Source organism: Cryptotermes secundus, unplaced genomic scaffold, assembly GCF_002891405.2.
Source record: "Cryptotermes secundus unplaced genomic scaffold, Csec_1.0 scaffold2648, whole genome shotgun sequence".
In the NCBI taxonomy this organism is placed as follows: Eukaryota; Metazoa; Arthropoda; class Insecta; order Blattodea; family Kalotermitidae; genus Cryptotermes; species Cryptotermes secundus.
In genome coordinates this window covers 152532-166667 of record NW_019736444.1, presented here as the reverse complement: position 1 = coordinate 166667, position 14136 = coordinate 152532, and the positions used below count along the sequence as shown (strand labels likewise).

Below are 14136 nucleotides of genomic sequence, written 5' to 3'. Positions count from 1 at the left end.
ATATATAAAACCTATTACGTCTATTACAACTGTTCCACTTCCATTTGTGACCTATTTACTGACTCTCCCTCATATTATGTTGAAAGTTTTGTTGTTGTTGTTATTCGTTATTTTGTCATCGGCCGCGGGTTCGATCCCAACAATCGCCACCAGTTTGGAAGTAATGAATTAAAAAATTGTTGGCCTGCAGTGACGACCATCCATTTGAAGAAGGGAGTGCACCCAACCTCTGAAACCTTGTCTGTGTTAAATTATTTCAAATAATGGATAATGTCCGACAAAACAGTGGTATAATCTTTCTCTATTCTATATTATTTTTATTGCTAGTGGGGTGGGACTAAGTCCCTTATACTGCGGCCACTTCTGGCCTATTGTACCAGCCCCGGATGATAGGTGAGGGTGATTGTGGAGCAATTGGTGGAATGAAGATTGGCAGGGGAAACCGAAGTACTCGCAGAAAAACTGCCCCAGCGCCACTTTGTCCACCACAAATCCCACTTGACCAGACCCGGGATCGAACGCGGGCCGCCGCGGTGAGAAGCCAGCGACTAACCGCTTGAGCTATGGCGCGGCCACGCACTTAGGTTAAAACACAGTAGATAGGCATGGGTCAAGGTATGGATTTGAGTAATGTCAAACGAGTCATGACGTAAGAATGGTACTTATGTTGCCCTATACTTCTGCGATCTCTCCAGAGAGAGGAAAAAAGGAGTAGTCATAAATTCAGCTTGAGTGCCGTAGAGTGCGTAAACAACACAGATGTACTGACAGCCGCGGGGTCACATAATGCCGGTTTAAGTGAGCTGTTGTGATTGCCTGTGGCAGTCTCTTAGGAAACAGGATTCCTTATGCAGGAAACTAGCCCCTTCCTTCTCTCATTCTTGTAACTTAACCCTACGTGCTAGGATAGTACATTAAAACACGTCACGACATCTTCCTTCTTCCAATTCCGCCATCTGCATAAGCTTCTTATGAAGAACATGTCTGATCCCAGTTCCCGTCTCACTGTGCGGTATGTGTCTGTTCGGTATACTTGTTAAGTCATGAGCCCGAAAGAATAGTAGTGAATGTTGCTATCATCCGCTAGCGGCCTCCGTAGTCTAGGGTAACGTTAAAGTACGCGGGTTCAAACCCGGCGGAGGTTGTGGAATTCTTAAGGGCAGAAAAATTCAGGGAGGGACTTTAAGCCGTGGGTCCCGTGTCGTAGCTTTACGGCACGTAAAATAACCTCATGTCCTAAGGGGACCACTGAGCCAAATTAAGGACTTTTCCCCCCCAACAGTAGTCTCTAACGCCTCTGGTAGATGGGGGAAGCATCGAGATGCCGCTGAGCCAGTAGAGGCCGAACTCGCTGGCTGAGTCGGGACTGATGGCACGCACCAGTACCGGTAGGGAATGGAGACTGGTAGAATATCATAAGGGGACGCACAATGGACCAACAGTTGGTCTAGGTGCATGGGGAAACCCACCCTCTCTAATACAATACAGTACAATACTATCATCGGCTCGTTTTAAATAAGTTAAAGACACTTCGACATTCGATCAGCGTTAATTGGTTCGTCGGCTGTACACCCATTTTATCTTTTGAAATCACCTTAATTTTTTGTACTTATTTCTTTTCTATCTGACGGTAATTATATTTTCATTCGCTTAGCTTAAGAAATTGCCGCTTCTTTGGTTTTGTGGTCAGAGTTCCTGACTACAGATCCAGTGGCCCGGGTTGGACTCCCGGCGCTACCGGATTTTCTGAGAAGTAGTGGGTCTGAAACGGGGTCCGCTCAGCCTCGTGAGGATAACTGAGGAGCTATTTCAAGGAAATAGTGGCTCCGGTCTAGAAAACCGAGATTAACGGCCGTGGAAATCCGTTGCGCTTACCACGTGACACCCTCTATCCGCAAAAGTTGGCACTAACTTCGCCGACAAGTGGCGGTCACTCGGTCGGTATAGTTCGCTTGCGGACTACAGGCCACGGCTTAAGAAGTAATATTTTGTTTTGGGATCTGATTGTTCTTCTTTAAATGGCGCTACAAGCCTGTGTAGGTCTTGGTCATCGCCATGGTTTCTTAACAGTAATTATTCCCTGGGTTGGGTCGCTGGCCCCTACACTTAGTCCTGTCTGGCGATTGTGGCTCTACCAGGAGCCTACGCTCCCACCAACATAGCTCTCCGTGTCATTGGGAACACAAACCTCTTCTCCACGATAAGGCTGTGTAGTCCTAGAGGAGGCTGGGATCTGATTATAATCTTTATTATTAAGTTTTGGTTAATTCGAATGTTTGAAGACTTTTGACATCCATTTAAACGGTGTGAGCGTCTGAAACTTGCTACAACGCCTAGGAAAACTGCGATAACCTTAGCCTTGAAACGAAACTGAATTGTACGAAAGGGAAAAATACATATTCAACAGTGTGTGTTGACGACGTTGCATAATCTCCTCTCAGAAATTGCGCATCAAAATGTATTCGACTCAACCTCAAGCACTTTCATGGTCATAGACAGAAACCTGACTCTTACGAGCCGCAGATGTTTGTGTATGGATGAACAACAGAGCTAAAATTTCGTTCCTCCGCGTTTATTTTCATCATTACTAGAAACTGTATGCTAAAAATACTAAAGCAATTTGTTTAATAACCCCCGTCCGTAAAGGAAACTACACTAAAGTTTATAGTGCTCGTGTCAACTATTTTCATTATGTGCCGATCTCCTCCGTGTTCGTGACATAGACATCGCTTCTCTTTGGGCCCTTGTTCTTGAATATGGCAAGTAAAGGTAAAAAACAGGTAAAGGTATCCATATAACAGGCCGTGAAGACCCATAGGATTGTGAGACGTCGAGGCTCCCACATTATCTAGACAATCGGCTCATAGATGGCGGTAAGGTTGTCAGCCTTACGCGCCGGCCGCCCTTTGCTCCAAAGAAGATTCCTGGTACTCATTTATATTAGAGGCTGAGTCGACCCCAGGGCCATAGTGCGGCTTGGAAGGATTAGATAATTTGAAAAAAAGAATTCAGTGACCTCATTGGGATTCGGTCCCGCGACCATCCGGCTTGTAGCATAGTGCCCGCCTTCTTGAATATGGTATGCCACGAAATGTGTATTGTGGAGCAGTTTTATTAAGAACATTTGCCTAAAACATTACTGCGCTTCTAGCCAGCACACACAACCCACGTCCAGAGTAAATATTCTTTTTATTGTTGCAAGATAAGATAAGACTATTTAGCTAAGCCTGTGATCGTGCCATGATGCCGTGTAGGGTACCTTAACGTAGAACTCGGCACAAGATAAAAATGAGTTATCAGATTTTCGCCTCAGTCACATTTTACGAAATCCCATGAAATTAAGCTTTTAGCATGCCAAGTGTGCTCCATACGACCGCCTCTGTGGTCTAGTGGTCAGAGTTCCTAGTTACAGATCCAGAGGTTCCGGGCTCAATTCCCGGCGCTACCATAATTTATAAGGCGTAGTGGGTCTGGAACGGGGTCCACTCAGCCTCGTGAGGGTAACTGAGGAGCTATTTCAAGGACATAGCGGTTCCGGTCTAGAAAACCGAGATTAACGGCCGTGGGGATCCGTTGCGCTGACCACGTGACACCATCTGTCCGCATAAGTTGGCACTAACCGCGCCGACAAGCGGCGATCGCTCGATCGGTATAATACGCTTGAGGACTACATGCTACGGATTTTGTTTTGTTTTAGGTGTGACCCATTACCGTTTTACACGTGTTGACAGTAACTTACATTGCCCCTGTTTGGAATCGAACCACAGCTCTGCCCCTATTCTGAGATACCGCTCATCGCGGTTTCTCTTCACCTTCATGTTACAGGCTAAACGTTTTAAGTTTATTATGAGGCCTTAGTATTTATCGTGGTTTAGGCGTCGTATTATTCCGCCTGTGTCTGAGTACACTGTTACGTTGCGTCTTTAATACGTTTCATTCTGGGAACTGATTAACCCAGGGGTTCTCAGACTTTGCAGTTCCATATCGCCCTAAAATAATACATAGATTTACTCTACCGCCCACACCTACCACTCAGCGAAAAGTGTAGATCTGCATACTGTTGCAGGCCCCTATCAGACTGTACGGTGACAGCAGGAACCTAAATGGGGTATGACTTGGTCACACCCCACTAGCAATAATAAAAGGTAAATTTTAATGTTATTGTCGCCTATACTCCGAAAATGGTCTCCTCTCTTCAGGGTTTCCGGGTAAAATGTAAGGTGTCACAATATTTCGGATAGGCGCGTAATTTCTGGTAGCGTTAGTTTTTTACGCGAAGTAAGGGCAACACTGCGGTGGTAGCCTCAGGACCTTATACACTTCCTGCTCACCAATTTCTCAAGAGCGGCAGATTGGACGTCGAAACAGCAGTGTTGCCATACCGTCAGTGCATGTGTTTCTTCCAATTCTGATGTAATATTTTCGGTTACCAACACTCAACACGTTGCCAGGGTATTCCAAAGTTGCGTAATTTCGGGACTGTGATCTGACGCGTGAAAGCTTTGCGCGCGTGTGTGTGTAGCAGAGGGGGGGGGTCTGCTTGCGTGCGGGGCTACCTGCAGAATAAATACAAATGAACTAAATAGAGTAATTAAAATGTGTGACGTAACAGAACGTACAATCTTGCAGCTTTAGCTGGTTGAATCGTGTTGAAAAATTTATTTGCAATATATAGCAATACAGGATTCAGCGTGTAAATAAACAAAACGACTTTCGAAACAGAAGGTTTCTTCTAGAGTCGCTGTGTTAGCACCAAAAGTATGCATATACCGTATGCAGCAATGGGATACTGGGCTTAAGGGAATTCTTGGTACTTTGCAGCAGCGGTGGTGGCACTAGTAGTAGTAGTAGTAGTAGTAGTAGTAGTAGTAGTAGTAGTAGAAGTTGTGGTGTAGTAGTTGTGGCTGTAGTAGTAATGGTTGTGGTGACATTAGTGGTGTGTTAGTGGTAGTTGTAGTAGTGTGGTGGTCATACTAATAGTTGTCGCGGCATGAGTAGTAGTAGTTGTGGTAGCAATATTATTGTTAGTAGTAGTGAAAACAGTTCTGACGATGGTGGATGGCGCACAGAATTACTGGGGATTTTGGATTTTTTCCATCGTCCGGAATTGTAGGTAACACGAAACGTCGTGTCCTCTGTTACTTAGAATTCCGGACGATGGAAAAATTCCAAAACCCCCCAGTAATTCTGTGCAGTATTAGTGGCACTAGGCCCTGGGGTCGACTCAGCCTCTAACAGAAATGAGTACCAGGAATTAATTAAATAATTTTCCTTGGTAGTAAAGCGTGGCCGGCGCGTAAAGCTGACAACCTTACCGCCATCTTTGAGCCGATTGTCTAGATAGTGTGGGAGCCTCAACGTCTCACAACCCTATGGGCCTTCACGGCCTGGTACAGGGATAGCTTTACTTTACTTTTTATTAGTGGTGTTGGCGGTAGTAGTCACAGCAGTAACAGTAGCAGTAGGAGTAACAGTAACAGTGAAGCAGAGGAGAAAGCTGTATAGAAGATAAGCACAGAACTAACTGAACTGACCACGAGTTACGATACGATACGTGTAACTCGGATAGGCAGTTACAGCATCACTGACCGGATGTTTTAGTTGACAACACCAAGAACCTACCTTACGAGTACATGCGAATTGATATAGCTGGCTGTGATACCAAAATATTTAAATGATGTATGTATAAATAAAATTCAGAAATATTTTAAATTAGCAGATGAAACAGGAGGTAGTAGTGGGCCTCATGTTGTTTTGTGAATGTTCTCATATTGTCTCTAATCCTCTGAGCAACTGGCCGAAGACGCTTCCCCTGCACGAGAGTAAGGCCCCCCATACACACACAGTTTGGCCTTCCGATCGACCTTACAGGCAAAACTGTGACAGTTTACCCCCTCCCTTTCCTCCGCATACACGCGTAGATAAAACGGCAGGCTTCATGCCACGATCACGGTCTTCCAGCCTATAATGTTGAGTCAGCACGTCACGTGCTACGGTCCTGCAGGCAGAACTGACGGACTGACGGGTTTCCCACAGGCCAACAGTCCAAACGATTGGCCGGCCGGCCGCACCACACACGTCAGTTTTGCCTTTCAGTCTTCAACTGTGCAGGCCGAACTGGAGACCAAACTGTGTGTGTATGGGGACCCTAAGAGTCAGTGGCAGAGTCAGTTGTATCTCTGACGTGGGTAGTAGACACGCGGAAGTTGTCTCCACTGGTGTAGCAATTTGTCATGAGATTAATGACAGGCTGCTTCCGGCAGTGTGGGGTGAGTTCAGATGGGTCATTTTACCACCATGTTAGCATCTGGGCTGTACGTCTTCGAAATGTGGGATAATTGATGAATTGGAAAGGATTTGGAAGGAAATTGTGATGGCATAATCGTGGTACTATCCCGGTATTTAACTGAAGACAGAAGAAAGCCACGAAAATCGTCAGGTTAGCCAGTGTTCAGCCAACGTTCGAACAGAGTACCTCCTGAATGCTAGGCAAAGCAGTTCACCGTACTGATTGGCCTAAAGCTAATGCGGAGGTGCTTCTTTCGAATCTCGGTCTGGGACTCCACCTCTGTTTCGTTGTTTTCCTCAGTCCCCTCACGTAAATTCCTGGAGTGGACCACGACCGCTGTCCAGTTTATCTGTGATCCATCCTACGTTGTGTAGTTTCTATACCGAAAGCGTCATTAAATCTCCCCCACCACTACCACGTACACTCGAAGCAGCACGTGACCCAGCTGGGCACCCCTAGTTGATGTTCTTGACTGACTCGTGAAGAAGGTATATGAGATAGACGGAGCGAGATGTGAGATGTGTTATTGTACAACGACCGTTTCGGTTGAATGACCGGGGATTTGGGCGGTCCAGTATTTCGTAAATGAAGTGGTATTGGTAGTGGTTGCTGCGTTCGTGAAGACTCGTTGGGATGGATGAGACTGTGCGGCGTGGAAGGGGAGGTCGGCGTGTTGCTGGACCTTCCTGTTAGGTCACCGACCGAAACAAAGTGTATGAATTCTTTCGTTCAGATATGCAGTTCACACTTCATGTAGCTCAGCTGTACTGTAAATCTCTTATTTGTTGTTTAAGATTTCAGTTTCGTTTATTGACCTCCTGTTCGAAACTTTATGAGTCTTCCTGACGTCTACAGAGCGTAAGACGAATCTCATAAGTAGCCGGGGAAAGGGCTTAGAGGTATAAAAATCTTGACTGTTGGGGTGGCTTTCAAGTCATGGAGGTCGTACTGACGTATATGCGACCGTAATCTGACATTATTTTTGATAGTAGTTCTGATATGATCCTCCGACATCATCTTTGACCTTTCTTTACGAATTCGAAACATAGTTTGAAATGTTCGTAACAGAATTGGTCGATGGGTTCTTTTATCCATATTTACCGACTGTTTTCATCTCTTACAATATATGACTATCCTAATAATAATAATAATAATAATTGGTGAGTGTGAGTAAAAGAAAAGTAAAAGCTATCCATGTAACAGGCCGTGGAGGCCCATAGCGTCGTGAGACGTCGCCCACATTTTCCAGTCGGCTCACAGATGGCGGTGAGGTTGTCAGCCTTACGTGGTGAACACCCCAGGAAGATTCCTGGTACTCATTTCTGTTAGAGGTTGAGTCGAACCAAGGACCATAGTGCGGCTGGAAGGATTAGGTCAATTGAAAAAAAGAATATATACAATTGGCTGTAAAATCTAATTGTGTATTATTTATATTGTATGTATATATTTTAACTTTTAGAACATGTAGTGTAATAGTGGCTTCTAACTGTATTGATGTAAAGGTGTCCCTGTGAAGATGGTCTCTGAAGACCGAAACATGTAAGGGCATGAATAATTGAAACAAGAAAAAATATCGTAACCAGTCACACTGGCCGGAACTATTTAACTTCTTCATAATACTAGTGTGACGGACCAGAATGAAACAAAACAAATGTGTTCAGAAATTTGCTGCTAAATGTACTTTTTTTTTAATTAGGGACTTTATATGAGCTTAGAATTGTCATTTGTTTCAAATCCGAAGCCTTGGCTAAAACAGTCACGGCCCGTGGTTGCATGCAGGTAACACTGAATGTAATTTGTAGTAAGCTAAGTACTATTAGGGCCGCGCCAAAGCTCAAGCGGTTAGTCGCTTGCTTCCCACCGCGGCGGCCCGGGTGGCGCTGGGGCAGGTTTTCTCCGAGTACTTCGGTTTCCCCTGCCAATCTTCATTCCACCAATTGCTCCACAATCACCCTCACCTATCATCTGGGGCTGGTACAATAGGCCAGAAGTGGCCGCAGTACCAGGGACTTGGTCCCACCCCACTAGCAATAAAAAAAAAAGCTGAGTATTACACAAAGTCGCAGAGATGTCATTGGCTTGGAACTGATACGTCATCACTGTACTTTGTGCGAAGGGGCTGTTTCGTCTTCGGAACTCCATTAGCGAGCTGCATGTAACAGCCCGTCCTGTGTTCAAAATTCATACGTGTACATTGATTCCGTCACATCGCCTTCTTGATCAGCCATCTGGTTGGTCAGCCTTGAAGAGTTCATTCTTAACATGCGATTATGCCATTTGTTTTTGTAGCCTTGGAGTCTTTCTTCCAAAGCGTATAATTACAATGCATTGCGTATTGTAATGCGCACATAATCCCTAAGTGTACGTGGACTGACAGTAAAGTTCTTGGACTGGTGCTGCCACATTCACATTAGGTGGTGGTGAAACGAACTACTGTCATTTAAGTGTAGTTCTACCTCTTACCAACACGTAGCAGGAGTCAGCAAGCCCAGTCATTGACAATTCATGAGTAGGAGCTCAGTGAGTTAATTATGTTTTTAACTACCGTCACTTTTTTTAGTCATGGAGCAACGAATAAATGCAAAATTTTACTTTAAACTGGGTAAAATCTCAATAGAAACTTAAGAATTTTTTTACAGAATGTCTGTGGGGTGAAGGTAAAAAGGTAAAGTCCCTGTGCTTAGCTAATTAAGCACTATGACATGAAGGTGTATGGGGGAGTGGATGCATAAATCCATATTTTTCTTGACCTCAGCACTAGCTGGAGGGGAGTGGTCAGCTTCACGCCCCTGCCGCTTTCCCCCCCCCCCCCAAGGAAAGAGCCCTGGTACCCATTGAATAGGAAGCTGGGTGCGCCCCAGAGCCGGTCTGGACGAAGTGGAGAAGAGAAAATTCTTGACCCTACCGGGACTCGAACTCCAACCTCTTGGTTGTCCAGTCCATAGCCAGTCGCTATACCGACTGCACTTCCTCGGCTCGGGACGAAGCTTTAAGACCTAAGAATGTATTTGAATGGTTTAAACCATTTAAAGTCTGGCGTTAGGATTTTAAGGACGATGCAAGGAGCGGCCGTCCTTGAGCCTCTGAAAATGCTGCCACAATTACAAATGTCCGTGAAATGGTGACACGAGATCCTCGACGGACTCTCAGAATAATGGCGGATGAATTAAACATCAACAGGGAGACGTTTCGTCAAATTCTCCATGCAGATTTGCGGAAGAAGTTCGTCCCACGTAGACTTACATCACGCCAAGACTGCATCCAAACTTGTCAAGAGAATCCTAGTTTTCTTGACTGCATAATAACTGGAAGTGAGTCGTGGGTATTTCAGTATGACCCAGAGACGAAACGACAGAGCATGCAATGGACCTCAAAGTCATGACCAAGGTCCGAAGAGTTTCGTTTGCCAGAGGCCAAAATCAAAACCATGCTGATCACTTTTTTTTTTTTTGGAGAAATAGGGTGTGATTTATAAAGAATTTGTTCCTGAAGAGCAGACATCCGGTAGTACTTTCAGCGTAGAGGTTATCGGAAGATTGTTGAAGCGCAATCCCTGGGTGAGGCCACAGTTTAGAGCAGAGGGCAGCTGGTTGTTGCTGCACGACAACGCCCCTTCCCATTCCGCTCTCGTAGCGAACACATTTCTCGCCCAACACGGGGCACATATTCTCCTGATCTCGCACCAGTGGATATTTGACTCTTTACTAAGGTGAAAACTAGCGGCCTCCGTAGTCTAGAGTTAACGTTCCCACCTCATGACTCGTAGTACGCGGGTTCAAATACCCGGCGGAGGTCGTCGAATTTTTAAAGGCGGAAAAATTCAGGGAACAAGTCCTCCGGGATGGACTTTAAGCCGTGGGTCCCGTGTCGTAGCTTTACGGCACGTAAAAGATTCTCATGCCTCCGGTAGATGGGGGAAGCATTATAGATACCTCTCAGCTAGTAGAGCCGGTCTCGCTGGCTGGGCGGGACTGATGGTAAGCACCAGTACCGGTAGGATATAGAGGCTGGTAGAAATCATAGAGGGAAGCACAATGGACCACTACAGGTCTAAGTGCATGGGGAAACCCACCCTCTCTAATAACTAACTAACTAAGGTGAAAAGTGCCCTCAAAGGAATGACGTTTCGGGATATGGAAGAGATTAAGAAAAACGTAACGGCCTAACTGAACGCTGACACTTTGTAGGCCTTTGCTGTTTTCAGAGACTTCTTAAACGATGCAGCAAAGGTATTCAAGTGCGCAGAGATTAGTTTGAACAGAAATAACACTTTTTTTGTTTGTTTGAAGAATGCCGTCTTCTGGGATGTGGCACCGTGTAGATATTCTGTAAACACACCTTTCGGAGGAACGTATCGCCTCCCTCTTCAGGTTAGCTGCAACCACCTGCACACGCTGGTTCCTCGTTCGTTGATTTTTCTACCCTGAAGATGGAGGCGATACGTTCCACCGGAACGTCGGTTTACACGGCGCCACATCCCAGAAGACGGCATTCTTCATAGTCACCGCCGTGAACACCTCAAATCTTACAATTTTTTAGTTCCCTGATTTTCTTTTTATTTTTCTTTCCCTCATAAATCCGGGAAATTTATTATTAGACCATGTATATAACCATGGCCTGTAGTCCGCAAGCGAACTATACCGACCGAGCGACCGCCGCTTATCGGAGAAATTAAGGAGCTGTTTCAAGGAAATAGCGGTTCCGGTCTAGAAAACCAAGATTAACGGCAGTGGGGATCCGTTGCGCTGCGCACGCGACATCCTCTATCCGCTGAAGTTGGCCACGTGTGTGTGTGTGTATATATATATTTGTTTAATTGCTGTTTATGCAACCGTACTGTCAGTAGAAGAGACTGTATCGTCAAAAGATTTGGATATTGCTATGGAAAGAAACGGTCCTGACACTTACTTAGAGGAACTGAGGGCAACCACGAAAACCTTAGGATAGAGCGGAAGTTTTCATGGCTTTCCTGAGACCCACCAAGCAAATGCCGGGATAGCATCTTCAGTGATTTGTTCTTACATCGTAACTTTTTGTACTTGAACCTTATTGAAATCGGTGGCTTGCGGGCGAACTTCAAGTGTTGGCAGTTGGTTAAATCGTGAAACAGCGCGCCGCGCAAACAAAACGGTTTGGCAAGGACTTCTACACAATCGTATTCGCCAAAGTGTTCTCGGAACTGGAGTACATGCAAACAGAAACGGCCCGGCCCACACGTGTCATATTGCACGACGCCATTTTCAAATCAGATATATCGATTCTATCGCAACAGATCGGAAGATGATGACGTGGACGCTACCCACAAACACACATTCTTCGAAGCTCAAGAATGTTGTAGGGCTTTTCATGTTATTTAATTTGGTACATAAATCTTTCAAGTGCATATACTTCGTGTCACATCTCAATTTGGAACTCCCCCCCCCCATCCTCAAGAACAAGAAGAAACTCGAGTTTTTATATTTCAGTAGTAAAATTGTGTTCACACAGCTCAGTCGGTACAGCGACAGATTATGGGGACGAGAGTTTTCTCTATTCTACAGCGTCCAGACTGGCCCTGGGGCCCATCCAGACTCATATCCAATTGGTTCCGGGGGCTTTCCCCCCGCGGGCAAAGCGGCCGGGGCGTGAAGCTGGTTACTCGCTGCATCTAGTGCCGAGATTAAGAATTGTGGAGCTATACCTCCACTCCCCCACACGTCTTCATGGCCCGGTGCTTAATTAAGGAGAACTTAGCCGTTGTTTATCTTCTACTCTTTCAGTCTCTACTTCCTCTGTAGCTGTGCAGAGTTAAGTTGGTCTTCAGCACAGCGAACAGTATGAGTGGTTCGTTCGACTGCAATGTTTACCTGGTTTGGAACTATACGCGCCTTATCTGTTCTTGTTTTGTTTGTAGGACGGTGCCTTCTCTCNATAGAGGAGGCCAATTAAAGAATTATGATTAATCTGAGTGATTTATATTTGCGTCTTCTAGGAGCGGACGAAATAATTGCCTGATTTATTTCGTACTTATGCGTAGAGTCTGATATATCGTACATATTTTAAACAGAAATAATGATAAAACATTTTAGACACGTTACGACCCTCCCTTTCCATTTCATTCCGTTCTTTTAACCGGGATCTTGGCGTTAGCCTTTTGAATTCTCAAGAAGTGTAATACTGTGAACTTTTTCAAATAATTGATTCATCTCCTAAATGAATTATTCGCTCATATTTGACGACATGTGTTACCAGTCTATATTCTGTAGTTACGGCGTATTTTAAATCCTTATCTCTATCACAGTAATTTAGATTAATTTTGGAAAATTCGAAATATTGTCACTTGTAGGGGGGTGCGTGTGTGACTCATAAGACGGCTTGTGGATTGGACTATTAGATTTATGGACACTTTACACACACCACTCGGGACTACAGGCAACACAGCGCTATCGCTGATCTACACACTTTAGGGTTCGCCGTTACACACGAACTAAGGTTCTCAGTCTTCAGTGGTCGTATCCTGGCAACGGATTTATAACAGTCTGACTGTAACTTCAAAACACATGACACCTTCTTTTCTTTCCACTATTCTGCAACTGCCAATTCCTAAGAGTAGACTCAATTCAATTTCTCTGCTCCCAAGCTCATATCCTGGTAGTCTGGCGTCTCGAAAATCGACTCTCCTTTGCTGCTGCTGCTGCCAGCTTCGTAATTCTTCCTTATAACCACTTTGCACGGATCACGCAGAAAACACAGCCTCTCTGTTGTTTGGAAGGCGTGTTTACAACGCCGTTATATAGCAACGGAAGTTACTCGATTGTTGCATGCGTATTCGTTGCAGCGGGAATGTGTTTACCGAGTCGTTGCCAAGCAATGAGCTTCTAATCTGACATCACTATTCCGACTTCCGGACGTCATGTCACAGTAGGACTGATTGTTGTGACTCGTACGTTTCACGTCCTCTTCGAATTCTGAAGGCCTGCATAAGCGCGGGTACCTTGTGATTTCCCCCCTCCCCCAATTCTGGCAGGCATTTGCTTCGGTTGAGCAATAAATCTGATGGTGTCTTCCTTCTTAATTTTCACCGATTCGCATTTGATAACCGTCTGTTTATTACTGCTTCTGAAGTTTAGGGATTTTGTCCCTAAATTGGCTCTCATGGACGAATTACAGCAGTGGTTCTCAAAATGTTCGAGTTCACGGACCCCCTAGAAGAACATTGCGCACTGATGGATCCCTCCACGTGGCTGAGTCACCGCTGTGTAACTAGCGTAGTTACCTGTATGCAATTTCGAGTCATATCATATCATAATAAACAGATTTTGTAAAATATCCGATACAATATTTTACCCCCTTTAACTTATAGTAAAGTTGCCCCTGTGTTTAATTAATTAAAAACCACGCCATGAGGACGTATGAGGGAATGGATGTATGGATCCACATTTTCTTGACCTCGGTACTAGTTGGAGGTGAGTGGTCAGCTTCACGGCCTGACCGCTTTACCCCAGATACCCATTGGATAGGAGGATGGGTGGACCCCAGAGCCTGTCTGGACGACTTAGAGAAGATAAATTTTTTTGACCCTACCGGAACACGAACTCGTCCAGCCCGTAGCCAGTCACTATATAGACTGAGCCATCCCGGTTCTTCCCTTTAACTTATAGTAGGGGAACAAAAATTAACTCGCGGATCCAAACGCCCTCGGACCACATTTTGAGAATCACTGAAATACTGACAGCATACTGTCTTTGGCTGAATTTAATTGTGTACTTTATAATTAAAAAAAAAATACTCTAAGTTGATAAAAGAACAGAGTCTGGTATAAACTTCTGCAGTATTTATAAATAACTTCTACCGACCAAGTTGGCCTG

General features: G+C 45.0%; 1 protein-coding gene across 2 annotated transcripts in view; it reads left to right on the top strand.

Moving 5' to 3' along the window:
* The window catches only part of LOC111870000 (mucin-12), a 342323-nt gene that overhangs the window by 298141 nt on the left and 30046 nt on the right, over window positions 1-14136 (top strand). The window lies entirely within an intron of this gene.